Below are 20,002 nucleotides of genomic sequence, written 5' to 3'. Positions count from 1 at the left end.
CAAATGGTAAATTAATTTCAACAGATAATATATGTCGGAATCGAGAAATTAAACTGGTTAGCGAAACATTTAAGATTGATTTGATACCAGTAGAGTTAGGGAGTTTTGATGTGATAATCGGTATGGACTGGTTGAAAGAAGTGAAAGCAGAGATCGTTTGTTACAAAAATGCAATTCGAATTATACGAGAAAAAGGAAAACCCTTAATGGTGTACGGAGAAAAGGGCAACACGAAGCTACATCTTATTAGTAATTTGAAGGCACAAAAACTAATAAGAAAAGGTTGCTATGCTGTTCTAGCACACGTCGAGAAAGTACAAACTGAAGAAAAGAGCATCAATGATGTTCCCATTGCAAAAGAATTTCCCGATGTATTTCCGAAAGAATTACCGGGATTACCCCCACATCGATCCGTTGAATTTCAAATAGATCTTGTACCAGGAGCTGCACCAATAGCTCATGCTCCTTACAGACTCGCACCCAGCGAGATGAAAGAACTGCAAAGCCAATTACAAGAACTTTTAGAGCGTGGTTTCATTCGACCAAGCACATCACCGTGGGGAGCTCCTGTTTTGTTTGTCAAGAAGAAAGATGGTACATTCAGGTTGTGTATCGACTATCGAGAGTTGAACAAGCTTACCATCAAGAACCGCTACCCACTACCGAGAATCGACGACTTATTTGATCAACTACAAGGCTCGTCTGTTTATTCAAAGATTGACTTACGTTCCGGGTATCATCAAATGCGGGTGAAAGAAGATGATATTCCAAAGACTGCTTTCAGAACACGTTACGGTCATTACGAGTTTATGGTCATGCCGTTTGGTTTAACTAATGCACCAGCTGTGTTCATGGACCTTATGAACCGAGTGTGTGGACCATACCTTGACAAGTTTGTCATTGTTTTCATTGATGACATACTTATTTACTCAAAGAATGACCAAGAACACGGTGAACATTTGAGAAAGGTGTTAGAAGTATTGAGGAAGGAAGAATTGTACGCTAAGTTTTCAAAGTGTGCATTTTGTTTGGAAGAAGTTCAATTCCTCGGTCACATAGTAAACAAAGAAGGTATTAAGGTGGATCCGGCAAAGATAGAAACTGTTGAAAAGTGGGAAACCCCGAAAACTCCGAAACACATACGCCAGTTTTTAGGACTAGCTGGTTACTACATAAGGTTCATCCAAGACTTTTCCAGAATAGCAAAACCCTTGACTGCATTAACGCATAAAGGGAAGAAATTTGAATTGAATGATGAACAAGAGAAAGCGTTTCAGTTATTGAAGAAAAAGCTAACTACGGCACCTATATTGTCATTGCCTGAAGGGAATGATGATTTTGTGATTTATTGTGACGCATCAAAGTAAGGTCTCGGTTGTGTATTAATACAACGAACGAAGGTGATTGCTTATGCGTCTAGACAATTGAAGATTCACGAACAAAATTATACGACACATGATTTAGAATTAGGCGCGGTTGTTTTTGCATTAAAGACTTGGAGGCACTACTTATATGGGGTCAAAAGTATTATATATACCGACCACAAAAGTCTTCAACACATATTTAATCAGAAACAACTGAATATGAGGCAGCGTAGGTGGATTGAATTGTTGAATGATTACGACTTTGAGATTCGTTACCACCCGGGGAAGGCAAATGTGGTAGCCGATGCCTTGAGCAGGAAGGACAGAGAACCCATTCGAGTAAAATCTATGAATATAATGATTCATAATAACCTTACTACTCAAATAAAGGAGGTGCAACAAGGAGTTTTAAAAGAGGGAAATTTAAAGGATGAAATACCCAAAGGATCGGAGAAGCATCTTAATATTCGGGAAGACGGAACCCGGTATAGGGCTGAAAGGATTTGGGTACCAAAATTTGGAGATATGAGAGAAATGGTACTTAGAGAAGCTCATAAAACCAGATACTCAATACATCCTGGAACGGGGAAGATGTACAAGGATCTCAGGAAACATTTTTGGTGGCCGGGTATGAAAGCCGATGTTGCTAAATACGTAGGAGAATGTTTGACGTGTTCTAAGGTCAAAGCTGAGCATCAGAAACCATCAGGTCTACTTCAACAACCCGAAATCCCAGAATGGAAATGGGAAAACATTACCATGGATTTCATCACTAAATTGCCAAGGACTGCAAGTGGTTTTGATACTATTTGGGTAATAGTTGATCGTCTCACCAAATCAGCACACTTCCTGCCAATAAGAGAAGATGACAAGATGGAGAAGTTAGCACGACTGTATTTAAAGGAAGTCGTATCCAGACATGGAATACCAATCTCTATTATATCTGATAGGGATGGCAGATTTATTTCAAGATTCTGGCAGACATTACAGCAAGCATTAGGAACTCGTCTAGACATGAGTACTGCCTATCATCCACAAACTGATGGGCAGAGCAAAAGGACGATACAAACGCTTGAAGACATGCTACGAGCATGTGTTATTGATTTCGGAAACAGTTGGGATCGACATCTACCGTTAGCAGAATTTTCCTACAACAACAGCTACCATTCAAGCATTGAGATGGCGCCGTTTGAAGCACTTTATGGTAGAAAGTGCAGGTCTCCGATTTGTTGGAGTGAAGTGGGGGATAGACAGATTACGGGTCCGGAGATTATACAAGAAACTACCGAGAAGATCATCCAAATTCAACAACGGTTGAAAACCGCCCAAAGTCGACAAAAGAGCTACGCTGACATTAAAAGAAAAGATATAGAATTTGAAATTGGAGAGATGGTCATGCTTAAAGTTGCACCTTGGAAAGGCGTTGTTCGATTTGGTAAACGAGGGAAATTAAATCCAAGGTATATTGGACCATTCAAGATTATTGATCGTGTCGGACCAGTAGCTTACCGACTTGAGTTACCTCAACAACTCGCGGCTGTACATAACACTTTCCACGTCTCGAATTTGAAGAAATGTTTTGCTAAAGAAGATCTCACTATTCCGTTAGATGAAATCCAAATCAACGAAAAACTTTAATTCATCGAAGAACCCGTTGAAATAATGGATTGTGAGGTTAAAAGACTTAAGCAAAACAAGATACCAATTGTTAAGGTTCGATGGAATGCTCGTAGAGGACCCGAGTTCACCTGGGAGCGTGAAGATCAGATGAAGAAAAAATACCCGCATCTATTTCCAGAAGATTCGTCAACACCTTCAACATCTTAAAATTTTGGGACGAAATTTATTTAACGGGTAGGTACTGTAGTGACCCGAACTTTTCCATGTTTATATATATTAATTGAGAGTGATATTTACATGATTAAATGTTTCCAACATGTTAAGCAATCAAACTTGTTAAGACTTGATTAATTGAAATATGTTTCATATAGACAATTGACCACCCAAGTTGACCGGTGATTCACGAACGTTAAAACTTGTAAAAACTATACGATGACATATATATGGTTATATATATAGTAAACATGTTTTTATTATAAGTATGTATCTCATTAGGTATTTTAACAATGAGTTATATACATAAAAATGAGACTATTAATTTAAGAAACTCGAAAACGATATATATAACGATTATCGTTATAACAACGTCTTACTAGGTACATATGAATCATATTAAGATATTGATACATTTGGTTAATTATGTTAAATGATAAGTAAATATATTATTAAGTGTATTAACAATGAAATACATATGTAAAAATAAGACTACTAACTTAATGATTTCGAAACGAGACATATATGTAACGATTATCGTTGTAACGACATTTAACTGTATATACATCATACTGAGATATATTATATATCATAATATCATGATAATATAACAATTTAACATCTCAATTGTTATAATAAACAATGGGTTAACAACATTCAACAAGATCATTAACCTAAAGGTTTCAAAACAACATTTACATGTAACGACTAACGATGACTTAACGACTCAGTTAAAATGTATATACATGTAGTGTTTTAATATGTATTCATACACTTTTGAAAGACTTCAAGACACTTATCAAAATACTTCTACTTAACAAAAATGCTTACAATTACATCCTCGTTCAGTTTCATCAACAATTCTACTCGTATGCACCCGTATTCGTACTCGTACAATACACAGCTTTTAGATGTATGTACTATTGGTATATACACTCCAATGATCAGCTCTTAGCAGCCCATGTGAGTCACCTAACACATGTGGGAACCATCATTTGGCAACTAGCATGAAATATCTCATAAAATTACAAAAATATGAGTAATCATTCATGACTTATTTACATGAAAACAAAATTACATATCCTTTATATCTAATCCATACACCAACGACCAAAAACACCTACAAACACTTTCCTTCTTCAATTTTCTTCATCTAATTAATCTCTCTCAAGTTCTATCTTCAAGTTCTAAGTGTTCTTCATATATTTTACAAGTTCTAGTTACATAAAATCAAGAATACTTTCAAGTTTGCTAGCTCACTTCCAATCTTGTAAGGTGATCATCCAACCTCAAGAAATCTTTGTTTCTTACAGTAGGTTATCATTCTAATACAAGGTAATAATCATATTCAAACTTTGGTTCAATTTCTATAACTATAACAATCTTATTTCAAGTGATGATCTTACTTGAACTTGTTTTCGTGTCATGATTCTGCTTCAAGAACTTCGAGCCATCCAAGGATCCGTTGAAGCGAGATCCATTTTTCTATTTTCTAGTAGGTTTATCCAAGGAAATTAAGGTAGTAATGATGTTCATAACATCATTCGATTCATACGTATAAAGCTATCTTATTCGAAGGTTTAAACTCGTAATCACTAGAACATAGTTTAGTTAATTCTAAACTTGTTCGCAAACAAAAGTTAATCCTTCTAACTTGACTTTTAAAATTAACTACACACATGTTCTATATCTATATGATATGCTAACTTAATGATTTAAAACCTGGAAACACGAAAAACACCGTAAAACCGGATTTACGCCGTCGTAGTAACACCGCGGGCTGTTTTGGGTTAGTTAATTAAAAACTATGATAAACTTTGATTTTAAAGTTGTTATTTTGAGAAAATGATTTTTATTATGAACATGAAACTATATCCAAAAATTATGGTTAAACTCAAAGTGGAAGTATGTTTTCTAAAATGGTCATCTAGACGTCGTTCTTTCGACTGAAATGACTACCTTTACAAAAACGACTTGTAACTTATTTTTCCGACTATAAACCTATACTTTTCTGTTTAGATTCATAAAATAGAGTTCAATATGAAACCATAGCAATTTGATTCACTCAAAACGGATTTAAAATGAAGAAGTTATGGGTAAAACAAGATTGGATAATTTTTCTCATTTTAGCTACGTGAAAATTGGTAACAAATCTATTCCAACCATAACTTAATCAACTTGTATTGTATATTATGTAATCTTGAGATACCATAGACACGTATACAATGTTTCGACCTATCATGTCGACACATCTATATATATTTCGGAACAACCATAGACACTCTATATGTGAATGTTGGAGTTAGCTATACAGGGTTGAGGTTGATTCCAAAATATATATAGTTTGAGTTGTGATCAATACTGAGATACGTATACACTGGGTCGTGAATTGATTTAAGATAATATTTATCGATTTATTTCTGTACATCTAACTGTGGACAACTAGTTGTAGGTTACTAACGAGGACAGCTGACTTAATAAACTTAAAACATCAAAATATATTAAAAGTGTTGTAAATATATTTTGAACATACTTTGATATATATGTATATATTGTTATAGGTTCGTGAATCAACCAGTGGCCAAGTCTTACTTCCCGACGAAGTAAAAATCTGTGAAAGTGAGTTATAGTCCCACTTTTAAAATCTAATATTTTTGGGATGAGAATACATGCAGGTTTTATAAATGATTTACAAAATAGACACAAGTACGTGAAACTACATTCTATGGTTGAATTATCAAAATCGAATATGCCCCTTTTTATTAAGTCTGGTAATCTAAGAATTAGGGAACAGACACCCTAATTGACCCGAATCCTAAAGATAGATCTATTGGGCCTAACAAACCCCATCCAAAGTACCTGATGCTTTAGTACTTCGAAATTTATATCATATCCGAAGGGTGTCCCGGAATGATGGGGATATTCTTATATATGCATCTTGTTAATGTCAGTTACCAGGTGTTCACCATATGAATGATTTTTATCTCTATGTATGGGATGTGTATTGAAATATGAAATCTTGTGGTCTATTATTATGATTTGATATATATAGGTTAAACCTATAACTCACCAACATTTTTGTTGACGTTTTAAGCATGTTTATTCTCAGGTGATTATTAAGAGCTTCCGCTGTCGCATACTTAAATAAGGATGAGATTTGGAGTCCATGCTTGTATGATATTGTGTAAAAACTGCATTCAAGAAACTTATTTTGTTGTAACGTATTTGTATTTAAACCATTATGTAATGGTCGTGTGTAAACATGATATTTTAGATTATCATTATTTGATAATCTAAGTAAAGCTTTTTAAAACCTTTATCTATGAAATAAAGGTTATGATTTGTTTTAAAAATGAATGCAGTCTTTGAAAAACGTCTCATATAGAGGTCAAAACCTCGCAACGAAATGAATTAATATGGAACGTTTTTAATCAATAAGAACGGGACATTTCACCCATCGTGTTCGAGTTCCAATTGTGCTGAGCCAGCTGATGACAAACTTACTGGTCAACCAGTAGCTGTAGACAAGCCAGTCAAACGAAATACTGGCAAGTCCAAGGCAGCAGGTAAAACTTCTTCTAGCTCATCAGCTTCAGTATACAAGCCAGTAACTTCCCACTCTGGCTTGTCAAGTGATAAAGGCAAAGTAATACGCCATGACTATGGTACTGGTTCTAAGAAGAAAGCTGCCCTTAAGGGAAAAGCAAAAGTGGACTCAAATGATGAGCTGTCTACCACTGAGATTATGACAGTCAAGCTTGACCAGCTAATTGAGGCAGTAACCAAAATTCGACCCGATCTTACTGCACCCATTTACTCAGTGTATAACCAGTCACCGATACCAAATGTGATAAAATGCTACAAATGTGGCAGCAAGTTTCACTTAGCCAACCGGTGAACTCTAACCCTAACCCCATCTGCTGCTCTTCTTCAAGCCAACCAGCAGACATGAAGAGATCATCAAAGATGACCCTTCCAGAACCCATCCTTAGATGGGTTCCCAAAAAGAACTAATCTCTTAGCTACTATGCAGGGCATTCAAAACAAGCAAATCTGGTATCTCGATAGTGGTTGTTCGAAACATATGACCGGATGTAAGTCCCTGCTGACGGACTATCAAGAAAAGGATGGTCCAGTTGTTTCGTATGGAGATAATTCGTTGGGTTACACAAAGGGTTTTGGTACTTTGACAAATGGGAATGTCACGTTCTTAAATGTTGCATATGTCGTTGGGCTTAAACATAATTTACTCAGCATAAGCCAACTAACAAGTAAGAATAAGATAGTCCAATTCAGAAGGAAAATTGGTACTATTTTTGATAAGACAGGGAAGCCACTGCTGACTGCAAAATGTCATGAAAACATGTATCAAATTGACATGAACACAGCAGTCACAACAACTGATACTTGTTTCTATTCAAAGGCAGCAGACAACCTGAAGTGGTTATGGCATAAGAGACTCTCACATCTCAACTTCAAAGACATTCACAAATTATCCAGTAGAAGTTTGGTGTCTGGGCTACCCACTATGTCTTATGTAAGGGACAGATTGTGTCCTGGCTGTGAAAAATGAAAACATCACCATGCCTCATTCAAATCAAAGTAAATCTCATCTATTGAGAAACCATTTCATTTACTTCATATGGATCTATTTGGTCCTGTTAATGTGGCCAGCTGTAGTGGGAAGAAGTATACACTGATTATTGTTGATGAATATTTCAGATACACCTGGGTATTCTTTTTGAAGCAAAAGAGTGAAGCTGCTGATGAAATTATCAATTTTATCAAAAGAATGGAGCTTTTAAATGGGCAACTGGTGAAACATCTAAGAAGTGATCATGGTACAGAATTCATAAATGCTACATTAGAAGAATTTTGTGCTGACAAAGGTATATCACAGAACTTTTCTGCTGTGAGAACACCTCAACAGAATGGTATTGCAGAATGAAAAAACAGAACTCTCATTGAAGCAGCAAGATCTATGTTAGCTGAGTCTGGGCTAAAAAATTCATATTGGGCAGAAGCTGTGAACACTGCATGTTTTACCCAGAATAGATCTTTAATAGTGAAAAGATATCCGAAAACTGCTTATGAAGTTCTCAAAGGAAGAAGACCCTCAATTTCATTTCTTCATGTATTTGGCACTCCCTGTTTCATTCTAAACAATAGGGATCAGCTAGGCAAGTTTGATGCTAAGGCTGATGAAGGTATATTCTTGGGATATTCTAACATGTCAAAGGCATATAGGGTTTTCAATAAAAGAAGGGGTTGTTTTGAAGAATCAATCAATGTTACATTTGATGAAACTGCCCCAGCTTCATCTCCCAGTCAAGAAGATAAAGAGTTATTGTTTGGAGAGCCTACTCAGCAAGCTCTTGATGATGAAGAAGAACCAGCTGCAAATCCCTCACCAATCCATGTTGCTGGGTTCTCTGATGATGAGATGGAACACTCTGTTCCATCTGTGTCTAAACTAAGTAGACCTACTGGCTCTACTGAAGTCCTACAACTTGAGCATAGGTCTATTGGTTCTGAAGGATCACAAGCTGGTATTGGTTACATTAATAATGAACAGCTGTCTCCAACTGCTGCTCATACCTTTGAACCAGCTGATGATCAAGATGCCGTATGTTTCACGACAAGCTCACCTATTCATAACACTAGATGGATAAAAGATCATCCAATTGAGCAAGTTATTGGTAATCTGGCTAGTGGTGTTAAAATAAGAAGACATGCAACCAGCAACTTTTGTATGCATGTAAATTTTGTGTCTACCATTGAACCTACATGTCCTGATGAAGCAATCAAAGATCCAAGCTAGGTAGGAGCTATGCAAGAAGAGATCTCCCAGTTTGATAGGAATAAGGTTTAGACATTGGTACCTAAACCTGATGATGAAACTAAGAAGATCATTGGTACCAAGTGGGTTTTCAAGAACAAGATGGATGAAGATGGGATTGTGATCAGGAACAAAGCTAGATTGGTAGCTCAAGGATTCAAACAGGAAGAAGGATTGGATTATGGAGAGACATATGCTCCAGTGGCTAGGATGGAAGCTATCAGATTGTTCTTGGCATATGCTGCTAAGATGAACTTTAGGGTATTCCAGATGGGTGTTAAATCTACATTTCTAAATGGGAAGCTGCAAGAAGAAGTTTATGTCAAACAGCCTCCTGGTTTTGTAATCAGTAAATATCCAGACCATGTCTACAAGCTAGACAAAGCTGTTTATGGCCTTAAACAGGCACCAAGAGCATGGTATGAGACACTTCATGTGTATCTCACTGGTATAGGTTTTAAAGTTGGAACAATTGATACCACTCTGTTCTCAAAAGAGACAGATGGTGATCTCTTGCTGGTACAGATATATGTGGATGATATTATTTATGGATCTAAAAATGAGAAACATTGTCAAGATTTTTCAAAACTTATGTCAAAGACATATGAAATGAGCTTACAAAGAGATTTGCAATACTTTTTGGGATTGCAAATTAAACAACTTGATGATTGAATTTTTATAAGTCAGGATAAATATATCAAAGATATGTTAAAGAAATTTGGTCTGACCTGTTTAAAGGATATAGGGACCCCAATGGCAGCATCTATTAAAATAGATGCTGATCCCAATGGTGAACCAGTCAATATCACTGAATATAGAGGTATGATTGGACCCCTACTTTATCTTACAGCCAGCAGACCAGATATTATGTTTGCCACATGTCTCTGTGCCAGATATCAAGCTGATCCTAAAGAGTCACACTTGCTAGCAGTAAAAAGGTTATTTAGGTATCTGAAAGGTACTGCTAAACGTGGTCTTTGGTATCCCAAAGACCAGGATTTTAAGCTAATTGGGTATTCAGATGTTGACTTCGCAGGGTTTAAAATAGACAAAAAAAGTACTACTGGAGTTACTTGGTGGTAGGCTAGTCAGTTGGACTAGCAAAAAGCAAAATCCAGTGTCCACATCTACTGCTGAAGCAGAATACGTTTCTGCTGGTAGTTGTACTGCTCAAGTACTATGGATGCAAAGCCAGCTGAAGGACTATGGTGTTCATGTTACAAAGACTCTAATCTACTGTGACAACACAAGTGTAATTGCTATCACCAATAATCATGTGATGCATTCAAGGACGAAGCACATTGACGTTCGATATCATTTCATAAGGGATCATGTTCAAAAAGGAGATGTGGAGCTACATTTTATTTCAATAGACCAGCATTTAGCAGATCTATTCACAAAGCCCTTAGATGAGAAACGTTTTAACTATCTCATCTCTGAGCTGGGTATGCTTGAACTTTAAATAAAAGACAATTTTGTTGATGTGCTGGCTCTACAACATGTAGGGCAAACCAGTAAGTCACATTTATTAACTTACTGCCTACATGTCAAACACTCAGCACAACAAGGTCTTTTATACTTTGGTTACTCAAAATGTTTTAAATGAAATAATAAATAGCTTACAAAATTAAATGATTCCTTAAAACTGAAACTCATTTACTCCCAATGATTTAAATTAAATTCATGACATATTAAATGTAACAAAGTATTTTGTATTTAATACAAAACTTATTTTGTGGTCTTTAAATAAATTTTGAATTAAAACCTGCTGCATTTAATGCTGAATGGGAGGTGTGAGTGTTCAAGTCATATATACGTCATGTCAATAGTCTGTGTCCCCTCGAAAATGTGCAGTCTGTCACATCTGCCCACGCGCCTGCAGATGACAGTTGCCATTTTCTCTCTCCTGCACTTTTTCACCCAATCAGAACGGATAAAAGAGTGTTTTACCTTCCATAATAACCTTCGGTTATTCATTATTCAAAATCACACACTCTTTTCTCTCAAAATCTTTCAATCTTCCAACTTCACAACTTCATATCTTCATCTTTACCTATCATCAATGGCAGACCAACCACAATCACCACATGTTGAAAACCAGCCAGAAGAACAACAACAGCAACAACAACCGGTACAACAACCTGATCAACAACCACAACCGGCACCGGAGGAACATGTTGTTCAAGGACCACTGTTCAATCTCCACCCAAATCTGGTTAGGGCTGCTAATGCACATGAACACACGACTATTCGCCTATCGAGAGGCAATGCTGCTCATTCACTCTCCATTCCTAAATCAAAAGCCAATATGGGTTATGAAACGCTAATCGAATACATCCGGCAATCCCCTCTAGCTAGAGCTATCACCGGTGTACCTTCACACTTATATCCTGCCTGCTTGGCACGATTTTGGTATACTGCCACCACTCCCCAGAATGTTCCATGTATTCGTGGCATGGTAACCAAAGCCCTAACTTGCTCCATCACCGTTGAGGCCATCCGCCGTGCCCTTCAATTACCAGATGGACCGTTTGTCAATTCACCAACCAGCGATGTATTCTGACGGGAGGTGCTAAAAATCATTGGGTTTTCTTAACCAATAGCTCATACACCTTTGAGGAAGCATATGCCACCTCTTTGGTACTACTTCTTTGGGCTGCTGACCCAGTGCATCAGCCAAAAATCAGGAAGTTTTGACCAGTGCTCAGATTTTGAGCTTAAAATGGTCATGGCTTGTTGTTCAACAGAAACATTGATTATGTCGGGGAAATTTATTTGAGGCTAAGGGAGATGGTGCAAGCACCTAAACGAACACATTTAATCCCCTTTTCAAGGTTCTTAAGCCTGGTTTTTGAAAATGAGCTGGGTGAAGCTTACCAGCAGATTGCTGATCAATCATACGATCTGCCTCTCAAATAAAGGGGTATGCCAAAAGATGTGCCTGCTGCTTCATATACTGGTTTAACACCAGGCATGCTCGAGTATCTTGCTACTCTGGGTGGAGCTCACCAATCGACTGCCTCTTGTGTTGCACCAGCTGAGGGGGAGGGTCCTCAGCGTAAGCCAGCTACGCATAGGAAGCAGCCAGCTACCTCAACTAGAACAGCCACTGTTGTAGTGACCCGAACTTTTCCATGTTTATATATATTAATTGAGATTGATATTTACATGATTAAATGTTTCCAACATGTTAAGCAATCAAACTTGTTAAGACTTGATTAATTGAAATATGTTTCATATAGACAATTGACCACCCAAGTTGACCGGTGATTCACGAACGTTAAAACTTGTAAAAACTATATGATGACATATATATGGATATATATATTTATATATAGTTAACATGATACTATGATAAGTAAACATATCATTAAGTATATTAACAATGAACTACATATGTAAAAACAAGACTATTAACTTAATGATTTTTAAACGAGACATATATGTAACGATTATCGTTGTAAAGACATTTAATGTATATATATCATATTAAGAGATATTCATACATGATAATATCATGATAATATAATAATTTAAAATCTCATTTGATATTATAAACATTAGGTTAACAACATTTAACAAGATCGTTAACCTAAAAGTTTCAAAACAACACTTACATGTAACGACTAACGATGACTTAACGACTCAGTTAAAATGTATATACATGTAGTGTTTTAATATGTATTTATACACTTTTGAAAGACTTCAATACACTTATCAAAATACTTCTACTTAACAAAAATGCTTACAATTACATCCTCGTTCAGTTTCATCAACAATTCTACTCGTATGCACCCGTATTCGTACTCGTACAATACACAGCTTTTAGATGTATGTACTATTGGTATATACACTCCAATGATCAGCTCTTAGCAGCCCATGTGAGTCACCTAACACATGTGGGAACCATCATTTGGCAACTAGCATGAAATATCTCATAAAATTACAAAAATATGAGTAATCATTCATGACTTATTTACATGAAAACAAAATTACATATCCTTTATATCTAATCCATACACCAACGACCAAAAACACCTACAAACATTTTCATTCTTCAATTTTCTTCATCTAATTGATCTCTCTTAAGTTCTATCTTCAAGTTCTAAGTGTTCTTCATATATTCTACAAGTTCTAGTTACATAAAATCAAGAATACTTTCAAGTTTGCTAGCTCACTTTCAATCTTGTAAGTTGATCATCCAACCTCAAGAAATCTTTGTTTCTTACAGTAGGTTATCATTCTAATACAAGGTAATAATCATATTAAAACTTTGGTTCAATTTCTATAACTATAACAATCTTATTTCAAGTGATGATCTTACTTGAACTTGTTTTCGTGTCATGATTCTGCTTCAAGAACTTCGAGCCATCCAAGGATCCGTTGAAGCTAGATCCATTTTTCTCTTTTCCAGTAGGTTTATCCAAGGAACTTAAGGTAGTAATGATGTTCATAACATCATTCGATTCATACATATAAAGCTATCTTATTCGAAGGTTTAAACTTGTAATCACTAGAACATAGTTTAGTTAATTCTAAACTTGTTCGCAAACAAAAGTTAATCCTTCTAACTTGACTTTTAAAATCAACTAAACACATGTTCTATATCTATATGATATGCTAACTTAATGATTTAAAACCTGAAAACACGAAAAACACCGTAAAACCGGATTTACGCCGTCGTAGTAACACCGCGGGCTGTTTTGGGTTAGTTAATTAAAAACTATGATAAACTTTGATTTAAAAGTTTTTATTCTGAGAAAATGATTTTTATTATGAACATGAAACTATATCCAAAAATTATGGTTAAACTCAAAGTGGAAGTATGTTTTCTAAAATGGTCATCTAGACGTCGTTTTTTCTACTGAAATGACTACCTTTACAAAAACGACTTGTAACTTATTTTTCCGACTATAAACCTATACTTTTTCTGTTTAGATTCATAAAATAGAGTTCAATATGAAACCATAGCAATTTGATTCACTCAAAACGGATTTAAAATGAAGAAGTTATGGGTAAAACAAGATTGGATAATTTTTCTCATTTTAGCTACGTGAAAATTGGTAACAAATATATTCCAACCATAACTTAATCAACTTGTATTGTATATTATGTAATCTTGAGATACCATAGACACGTATACAATGTTTCAACCTATCATGTCGACACATCTATATATATTTCGGAACAACCATAGACACTCTATATGTGAATGTTGGAGTTAGCTATACAGGGTTGAGGTTGATTCCAAAATATGTATAGTTTGAGTTGTGATCAATACTGAGATACGTATACACTGGGTCGTGGATTGATTCAAGATAATATTTATCGATTTATTTCTGTATATCTAACTGTGGACAACTAGTTGTAGGTTACTAACGAGGACAGCTGACTTAATAAACTTAAAACATCAAAATATATTAAAAGTGTTGTAAATATATTTTGAACATACTTTGATATATATGTATATATTGTTATAGGTTCGTGAATCAACCAGTGGCCAAGTCTTACTTCTCGACGAAGTAAAAATATGTGAAAGTGAGTTATAGTCCCACTTTTAAAATCTAATATTTTTGGGATGAGAATACATGCAGGTTTTATAAATGATTTACAAAATAGACACAAGTACGTGAAACTACATTCTATGGTTGAATTATCGAAATCGAATATGCCCCTTTTTTATTAAGTCTGGTAATCTAATAATTAGGGAACAGACACCCTAATTGACGCGAATCCTAAAGATAGATCTATTGGGCCTAACAAACCCCATCCAAAGTACCGGATGCTTTAGTACTTCGAAATTTATATCATATCCGAAGGGTGTCCCGGAATGATGGGGATATTCTTAAATATATGCATCTTGTTAATGTCGGTTACCAGGTGTTCACCATATGAATGATTTTTATCTCTATGTATGGGATGTGTATTGAAATATGAAATCTTGTGGTCTATTGTTACGATTTGATATATATAGGTTAAACCTATAACTCACCAACATTTTTGTTGACGTTTTAAGCATGTTTATTCTCAGGTAATTATTAAGAGCTTCCGCTGTCGCATACTTAAATAAGGACAAGATTTGGAGTCCATGCTTGTATGATATTGTGTAAAAACTGCATTCAAGAAACTTATTTTGTTGTAACATATTTGTATTGTAAACCATTATGTAATGGTCGTGTGTAAACAGGATATTTTAGATTATCATTATTTGATAATCTACGTAAAGCTTTTTAAACCTTTATTGATGAAATAAAGGTTATGGTTTGTTTTAAAATGAATGCAGTCTTTGAAAAACGTCTCATATAGAGGTCAAAACCTCGCAACGAAATCAATTAATATGGAATGTTTTTAATCAATAAGAACGGGACATTTCAGTTGGTATCCGAGCGTTGGTCTTAGAGAACCAGAATTTTGCATTAGTGTGTCTTATCTAGTTTGTTAGGATGCATTAGTGAGTCTGGACTTCGACCGTGTTTACTTGAAAAATGATTGCTTAACAAATTTTGTTAGAAACTATATATTTTTAACATGTGAATATTATGTGATATATTAATCTCTTAACGCGTTTGATATTATGTGATAGATGTCTACCTCTAGAACAAGTCCCATTGACTCACCTAATAATAATGAAGAGTCAAATGTAAATTGGAATGATTCGTGGACTGATTCACAAGTTCTCGAAGAGGAACCGGAAGAAGAGTCGGAACCGGAAGAAGAATCGGAACCGGATGAAGAAATAGAACCGGTGGGGGAAATAATAAAACGGTTAAGTAAAAGAAAATCCTCAACCAACCGACCAAGGTTAATTATGGTCAATGGTGTTTCCGCCAAGGAAGCAAAATATTGGAAGGATTACCAATTCTCCGATGAATCAGATTCCGACGAGAATTCCGATGATGTTATAGAAATTACCCCAACTGAATTTAAAAAGGCAAAAGAAAATAATAAGGGAAAGGGCATAAAAATAGAGAAATCTAATTCCAACCCCGATGAACTTTATATGTATCGTCAACCCCCGAAGTCCTTAAGTTGTAACAATGACCCGGGAACCTCTAAACCACCAGGTTTTTCTAAACCAATGTGGATAACGACGGCTCGTATTAGGGGAACATCATATATCCCTAGAAACTTGGCAAAACGAACCAAAACCGAAGAAGAAGAAACAAGCGAGTCGGAATAAGATAGTTGTATTCGTGTGGTGTAATATAAGTAATATAGTGTGCTTATGCTTTATGATATATGTAAAAATTGCTTGTATTAATAAGTATTTTTTTTATGAATCTAACTCTTGTCTATTTTACAGTATAAAAACACAAAATGGATAGACAACCCAATATTTTAAGAGACCTACCCGGAGACATGATTGATGAAATCTTGTCTAGAGTCGGTCAGAATTCTTCGGCACCACTATTTAAGGCGAGATCAGTTTGTAAGACATTCGAAGAACGTTCCAAGAATGCCTTGGTTTATAAAAGGCTTTCGTTTGAAAGATGGGGGATATCACATTGGGAAATCCATAAGTTACGATGTGTTTACTTTGACGCATATATTGCGGGGAACCCAAATGCTATTTTACGCAATGGGTTAAGAAATTATTTTGACTCAATATATCCGAATATTGGACTTCGTGATTTAGAAAAAGCGGCTAACATGCAACATAAAGAAGCATGTTATGCTTACGGATTAGTAATGTTCGCTTCTCACCAAAGTGAGAACAAGAACATCGGGCTACAACTATTAAACAAAACGTTCCCACAAGAGACGGAGTCGGTAATTGGGGTAAGAAATGAGGTTTTTAGATTGTTACGGGACTGTTGGATATTACGTAACCCTCATCCCTTTGACGACGTTACAACACGCTGTCTTATCAACGGCCATAACGGTTATGTTCCACAAGACCAAGGATGGGAAGTAATCCTAGTAAAACCAGAATGCATGACTTGTTTCTGGACGTATGAATTACGTGTCTTTATTGCCTTTGCTGAACGACTTGTGTACTAGCTAGAATTATCTTCACAACCATCTTGTATCAAATTTATTGTGTGCTATATTTCATGCTATATGTAAAATAAGCAGTATTGTAAGTTTGTAAAATATTGTGTAAAAGTTTGAACGCGAAATATTATTATAATCAGTTTTTCATATAGAATTGTAGTAGTTGAATTGTATATTAGCTACTAAGTATGAACTTAACGGGTAGGTACTACCCGAATTTAAACTTATAAAACGCTAATATGAAGAAAAAGCTTTTATAAATGAGTTCATATTATGCTACGAAATACTATTAACTACTCTTAATATTCTGTATGATTAACTTGTTCCATTTGACTATTTTGAAGGAAATGGCACCGACTACTTGACACACAGTGAATATGAATGAAGAGGAATTCCGTACTTTTCTAGCTTCAAACATAGCCGCAGTACAGGCTGCGCTACATACCAACAATAACCTTGGATCTAGCAGTACAGGAAATCGTGTAGGATGCACCTACAAAGAATTCACTGCCTGCAAACCTTTGGAATTTGATGGAACCGAAGGACCGATTGGATTGAAACGGTGGACCGAGAAGGTCGAATCGGTGTTTGCCATAAGTAAGTGTACTGAAGAGGACAAAGTGAAGTACGCTACGCATACCTTCACAGGTTCTGCGTTAACATGGTGGAATACCTATCTAGAGCAAGTGGGACAAGACGATGCGTACGCACTACCGTGGTCAGCATTCAAGGACTTGATGAACGAGAAGTACCGTCCCAGAACCGAGGTCAATAAGCTCAAGACAGAACTTAGAGGGTTACGAACCCAAGGATTTGATATTACCACGTACGAAAGACGATTCACAGAATTGTGCCTATTGTGTCCGGGAGCATTCGAAGATGAGGAAGAGAAGATCGATGCGTTTGTGAAAGGATTACCGGAAAGAATCCAAGAAGATATAAGTTCACACGAGCCCGCCTCCATACAATAGGCATGTAGAATGGCTCACAAACTAGTGAACCAGATTGAAGAAAGAATTAAAGAACAGACTGCTGAAGAGGCCAATGTGAAGCAAGTCAAAAGAAAGTGGGAGGAAAATGGTGATAAGAATCACCAATACAACAACAACAACAATCGCAACATAAATCGCAACTACAACAAACGGCCCAACAACAACAACAACAACAACAACAACAACAACAGCAACTACAACAATCATCCCAACAACAATAATAACCGCAACAACAACAACAATCAGAAACAGCTATGCCAAAGGTGTGAAAAGTATCACTCGGGATTCTGCACCAAATTTTGCAACAAGTGTAAAAGAAATGGTCATAGCGCGGTGAAGTGTGAGGTCTACGGACCAGGGGTTAATAGAACGAAAGGAACAAATGGTGTCGGAACGAGTAATGGCGGAGCAAGTAGTGTCGGAGCAAGCTATGCCAATGTAGTTTGTTATAAATGTGGAAAACCGGGCCACATTATTAGAAATTGCCCGAACCAGGAGACCACGAATGGACAAGGCCGCGGAAGAGTTTTCAATATTAATGTGGCAGAGGCACAGGAAGACCCGGAGCTTGTTACGGGTACGTTTCTTATTGACAATAAATCTGCTTACGTTTTATTTGATTCGGGTGCGGATAGAAGCTATATGAGTAGAGATTTTTGTGCTAAATTAAGTTGCCCATTGACGCCTTTGGATAGTAAATTTTTACTCGAATTAGCAAATGGTAAACTAATTTCAGCAGATAATATATGTCGGAATCGAGAAATTAAACTGGTTAGCGAAACATTTAAGATTGATTTAATACCAGTAGAGTTAGGGAGTTTTGATGTGATAATCGGTATGGACTGGTTGAAAGAAGTGAAAGCAGAGATCGTTTGTTACAAAAATGCAATTCGCATTATACGAGAAAAAGGAAAACCCTTAATGGTGTACGGAGAAAAGGGCAACACGAAGCTACATCTTATTAGTAATTTGAAGGCACAAAAACTTATAAGAAAAGGTTGCTATGCTGTTCTAGCACACGTCGAGAAAGTACAAACTGAAGAAAAGAGCATCAATGATGTTCCCATTGCAAAAGAATTTCCCGATGTATTTCCGAAAGAATTACCGGGATTACCCCCACATCGATCCGTTGAATTTCAAATAGATCTTGTACCAGGAGCTGCACCAATAGCTCGTGCTCCTTACAGACTCGCACCCAGCGAGATGAAAGAACTGCAAAGCCAATTACAAGAACTTTTAGAGCGTGGTTTCATTCGACCAAGCACATCACCGTGGGGAGCTCCTGTTTTGTTTGTCAAGAAGAAAGATGGTACATTCAGGTTGTGTATCGACTACCGAGAGTTGAACAAACTTACCATCAAGAACCGCTACCCACTACCGAGAATCGACGACTTATTTGATCAACTACAAGGCTCGTCTGTTTATTCAAAGATTGACTTACGTTCCGGGTATCATCAAATGCGGGTGAAAGAAGATGATATTCCAAAGACTGCTTTCAGAACACGTTACGGTCATTACGAGTTTATGGTCATGCTGTTTGGTTTAACTAATGCACCAGCTGTGTTCATGGACCTTATGAACCGAGTGTGTGGACCATACCTTGACAAGTTTGTCATTGTTTTCATTGATGACATACTTATTTACTCAAAGAATGACCAAGAACACGGTGAACATTTGAGAAAGGTGTTAGAAGTATTGAGGAAGGAAGAATTGTACGCTAAGTTTTCAAAGTGTACATTTTGGTTGGAAGAAGTTCAATTCCTCGGTCACATAGTGAACAAAGAAGGTATTAAGGTGGATCCGGCAAAGATAGAAACTGTTGAAAAGTGGGAAACCCCGAAAACTCCGAAACACATACGCCAGTTTTTAGGACTAGCTGGTTACTACAGAAGGTTCATCCAAGACTTTTCCAGAATAGCAAAACCCTTGACTGCATTAACGCATAAAGGGAAGAAATTTGAATGGAATGATGAACAAGA

This window comes from Rutidosis leptorrhynchoides, chromosome 11 (genome assembly GCF_046630445.1).
Source record: "Rutidosis leptorrhynchoides isolate AG116_Rl617_1_P2 chromosome 11, CSIRO_AGI_Rlap_v1, whole genome shotgun sequence".
NCBI lineage: Eukaryota > Viridiplantae > Streptophyta > Magnoliopsida > Asterales > Asteraceae > Rutidosis > Rutidosis leptorrhynchoides.
This window is presented reverse-complemented; position numbering follows the sequence as displayed.